The sequence below is a fragment of the Fukomys damarensis genome, unplaced genomic scaffold (assembly GCF_012274545.1).
Source record: "Fukomys damarensis isolate Sample0158 unplaced genomic scaffold, DMR_v1.0_HiC HiC_scaffold_29, whole genome shotgun sequence".
Taxonomy (NCBI): Eukaryota; Metazoa; Chordata; class Mammalia; order Rodentia; family Bathyergidae; genus Fukomys; species Fukomys damarensis.
Window position 1 is genome coordinate 2,454,949 of NW_022900941.1, and position 4,711 is coordinate 2,459,659.

Genomic DNA, 4,711 nt, shown 5'->3' on the forward strand with positions numbered 1-4,711 from the left:
GCTCCCTCGGGCGGCACAGGCCACCGAGACCCCTCACTAAGAGAGCGCTTGCCCAGGTCACAGCCAAGGCGCACAGCGTGGGAACCGGCTGCCCCCAGGCCCTGCTGTGTGACCCCGGGTGAGGTCGCCTCCCGAGGCTTCCATTTCCTAAAACGGTAAAGACGGAAAAGGGAGTGCAGGGACTTGGCCGAAACTGGCCCTGCAGCGCTGCGCAGGGTGGGTGCGGCAGAGAGCTCCCCAGTCTGGCCCCTTGCTGCCCTGTGACCGAGGAGGTCGCCGAGGTGACAGAAGCTGAGTGACTCGGGCCAGTCCCATGTCCACCAGTGTCCAGCCAGGGCTGGCCTCTGAAGTCGCGTATGGATCGTGACTGGGGACGAGTGTGACCCAGAGCTGGGTGGGAAGCTCTGCTGTCAGAGGCCCAGGGGCCTCTCCTGGCCACGCCCTGGCTGAAACACTTTTTTCTTGGCCATCTCTTGAGTTGGGGACCCTGGGAGGAGGAGGGGGCCCCAGTGCCTCCAGGCTTTGCTGGGGAAAGGGCTGGTGACTGGAGAGAGCCCAATGGAGTGTGGGCCGTGGCCTCCATTGTACCGAGTGCAGGACAGTCTCCTGCCACAGGGCCGCACGCCTGTGCTCACTGCATGGCTGTGGTGGGTGCCTCAGCGAGTGCTGGAGCTGGACAGTGTGCCGCCTGGCCCTTCGTGTGGTCTTGGATACCTGCTCCCCAACCCCTTGCCCGGCCCCCAGCTCTGATGCCCCCGGAAACCCTGCCCCGGGCCCCGCTGTGCAGTGAGATGGAGGGACCCATCTCCAGGGGGGCAGCTCCTGTACCACTCACTCCTGCCGGGGCTGGTGAGGCCCTGACCTCCCTTTTCCTTACAGCCCCACTTCCTCCAGCTGCTTGGTTCCCTCCTCTCAGCTGAGGAAGGAAGGAGAGAAACAGGGGTAGAGGTAGCAACTTCTGTTCTCTCTGCAGGGGTCTCTGAAGGCTGAGCCTCTGGTCCTTCCTGCGGGATGGGGCCTCAGGTTAGCCCCGGACAGTGATCTAGAGAACCTGGCGAGGTCGGGAGGGGAGCAGCGGGTAGGAACAGGGGCTGCCTGCTGCAGGGCCGGGAGAAATGCTGTCATCAGACCACACGGGAACCACGAGCACCTTTGCCCATCAAAATAATACTGTCTACCTCAGAGAATTAGGTAGAACCCAGAAACAGAGGATAATAGAGGTATTGAAGAGAAAACAGAGAACACATCCGTAGCCCCATTCCTCGGAGATGCTCTTCATGGACACTTTGGTGGCTTTCCTCCGTTCTGTCCTCAATATTTCCCTGCTGGGTCCTCTTTCAGAGCTGTGCACGCGGGGAGCAGTTTGCGTCCTTCTTTGGAGTGCTCCCTGCCGCCTGCCCGCAGTGTTGGTGCCAGCACGGTTTCCGTCCCTCCACCCTCAGGGCTCTGGGCCAGGCCCGCCTGCAAGGACTGGCTGTCCAACCTGGCTTTTGCAGTGGGTGAGACTTTTCCTGTCCTGAAGGCTGAGGAGTTCGCTTGCACTGTTTCCTGCCACAGTGACCCCTCCCTGTGTCCACTGTCCTACGCGACACTGGGCCAGTTCCCCACGCCTGGATCCTGGTTCCCCGCCTGTAGCCCTCATACTCCCCTTTAGAGACCCCCATCCTGTTCACACACCTTCAGGGCTGTGCTAGCCACCTCTCTCCAGGATTCTGATGGGCAAGAGCAGGGGGACCGGGACTGGCATGCGAGAGACTGCCCTTGTAGATGTGCCTGTGCAGAGAAAGGGCATGGGCAAGCGGACAGTCTGGAGGCCAGGGACAGGGAGGCCCTTTTGTTTGGCTGGGGGTTGGGGCGGGCCAATTGGATCCGGAGCTCTGGGCAGTGGGATGGACGGGATTTGACACACTGGCTGTGGACAGCAGGGGCACAGTGGGCAGAGCTCTCTGGTGGGAGTGGCGTGGGAGTAGAAGGTGCGTTGGATAGGGGCATGAGGCGTCTGAGGAGTTGGCGCATCTAAGAGGGTGTGAGGAGGCAGCAGGCACCATATCAGGGATGGGTGGCAAGGGTACCTAAGATGGAGGCCCAGGAGAGAGCTAGGCTGAGGGCAAAGAGGTCATGGGGCCTGGAGTGTGGTGTGGTTGCCGAAGGAGAGGGTGTGACATGGCAAGAGAAGGGCTCAGGCCAGCCTGCAACTCAGTTACTTCAGGACTTAGAACCCAGGCTCTTTGTCACAGTGGAAGGGACCGTGGGCATCACCGTGGTTTTATAGGGGGAGGTAGGAGGGGCACCTGCCTGAACACCAGCCTCCCTTGGCATTCCAGACTGGAGGCTGAGAGTGGCCCCTCAGCAGCGTGGACTCGGGCTGGGCCTGCTGTGGAGTGGGTGCCCCTCCTGTGACCTCCATATGCCTATGCACCGCACCCCATCCTCGGTACAGTGCAGTGGTGGCTGGGCCCCTCCCTAGGGGTGAGGCAGTGCCCCGAAGGAGACAGCCCCGGCAGGCACTGCGAGGCAGATGAGCAGCCCTCAGGATGACGTGGGGGTTGGGAAGGTGTGGTCTGGCTGATCCTGGAGCCCAGCGCAGGGCCAGGTGAGCACCAGCCAAGGCCCCTGCTCTGCTCCCCTTCCTTCTTTTGAGGGTGACTCGCTTCTTTCCCCAGCCTCGATGTACGACAGGGCATGGAGGGCCGGGTTGATGTCTAGTCCTGGGGCGTGAGCTTCCCCTCACTGGCTCATTGTAAGCTGCTGACAAGATGTCAACAGCTTGCAAAACCTCGAGAGCAGGTGCCAGCTCTTCCTCTTCCTGTAAAGCTTACGAGTGTCGAGTTGGGGCCCCATCCTCAGAGCTCATGTAACCCTGGCTACCGCCCGAGGCCCCTCTGGAGACGCCATCAATATAGGAACCTGGGACTCAGTTTCCACCAGAGGAACGTTTGGGGAGTACATTCCACCCAAAGCGGCTCAGCTGTTTCATTTCTGGGAGTTCCTCTTGAGACAGTGCGACAAGATGAGTATTTTAGTGAGACATGCTGTGCCACCGAGACCAGCAACTGTAAAACTAAATGTGCCCGTGCTGATGTTTAAAGTTTAAACTAAGAAAGTGAAAAAATTCAGAATCAAATGTGCTGTGGGGTCCGGAGCTCACTGAGGTGCACAGGTCCCTCCCTGGGTGGTCCTCGGGCTCCGAGGAGGATGAGGAGTCCGGCTGGGGAGTACAGTGGAGCAGAGTGGTGCTCAGGGTGCTCAGGCGAGGCTGTGGCCCGGAGCCCTCACAGCGGGTGGCCGGGGCAGCCTCGCCTCCAGTAAGCACAGCATTGCATTCTTCACTAACCTTGTGAATGGAAGAAACACTGATTTGTGCACTTATGAAAGTGCCGGCTGGCAGGCAATCCCCAACTGCTCTGCTCCCAGCCTCACAGCCGCTAACCTGCTTTCTGTTTCTACAGATTTACCTCTTCTGAATACTTCCTATAAATGGAGTCATACATTATGTGACTTTTTTTTGGCCTGGCTTCTTTCACATTAGCAAAATGTTTTCAAGGTTTATCCATACTGTAGCATGAATTAATACTTCATCCCTTTTCTTGACTTAATAATATTCCACGGTATGGATGCACCATGTTTTGTTTATTCATTTGCCCTTGGTGGACATTTGACATGTTTTGACCTTGTGGTTACTATGAAATAATGTCACTGTAAGTGTACTTATAAGTTTGGTTTTTTTTTGGTACTGGGGACCAAACTGAGGACCTTGTGCTTGTGAGGCAGGCGGTGGAACCACTGAGCTAAACCCGGCCCTTATGCGAGTTTTCATACGAACATTCATTTTCTCATTTGTTTCCTTCTCCCCCACAGAAGAACAAACCTAGGGCCTCGTGGATGCCAAGCGATGCCCTAACACCGGGCCACGCCCTAGTCCCATAGTTTTGCACTTCTTGAGCATAATACCTAGGCCAGAAATGTATAGGTCACGTGATAACTCCACGTTAAATTGTTTTCTTTGCTTATTCCATTGAACCATGTTAAACTTTTTGGAAGAGACTGTCGAGCTGTTATCCAAGTAACTGTATAATTCATGTTAATAACATTTTTGGCCAGGAACACATGAGGGTTCCAGTTTCTCAACATCTTTGATAGTGTTTATTGTCGAATTAGTATATGTGAAATGGTGTCCCGTTGGAATTAGCATCTCCCTAATGATGCATGATGTTAAGCCTCTTTCGATTGCTGGCCACTTGTATATCTTCTTTGGAGAGATGTGTATTTAAATCCTTTGCCTATTTTTAAATTGGGTTGTCTTTTTGTTGTTTAACTGTAAGAGTCTTTGTGTATTTGTACCAACTTAAAAGATGAGAGAGATTCTACAGAAAGTAATGGCATCTATTTGGGAGTAAGAGAGCTCTGCAGGGGAATATGTACGTCACAGGGAACCGTCAGTGTGTTCTAATATGAGGATGACATCAAATACTTGGAAACAATAATCTTTAGCCAGTAAAGCCATCTGGGCCTGGATTTTCTGGTTTTTGTTTGTTTGTTTTTTTGGTTTTTGAGACAGGGTCTCACTACATAATTGAGACTGGCCTTGAACTCACTTTGTATCCCAGGCTGGTCGCGAACTCACAGAGATCCTCCTGCCTCAGCCTCTCAAGTGCTGGGGTTACAGGTGTGCCCGGCTAGGTTTTTTTTTTTTTTTTTTTTTTTTTTTTTT

The 4,711-nt window shown here is 54.7% G+C and overlaps 1 protein-coding gene across 3 annotated transcripts in view; it reads left to right on the plus strand.

Moving 5' to 3' along the window:
• The window catches only part of Lims2 (LIM zinc finger domain containing 2), a 41,333-nt gene that overhangs the window by 5,756 nt on the left and 30,866 nt on the right, over positions 1–4,711 (plus strand). Inside the window, exon 1 of one of the 3 annotated variants that reach the window (XM_033757157.1) lies at positions 139–155. The exons of the other annotated variants lie outside the window; for them this stretch is intronic. The gene's annotated coding sequence lies outside the window, so the exon portion shown is untranslated. Of the gene's footprint in view, positions 1–138; positions 156–4,711 lie in introns of those variants that run through there. 3 annotated transcript variants of the gene reach the window in all.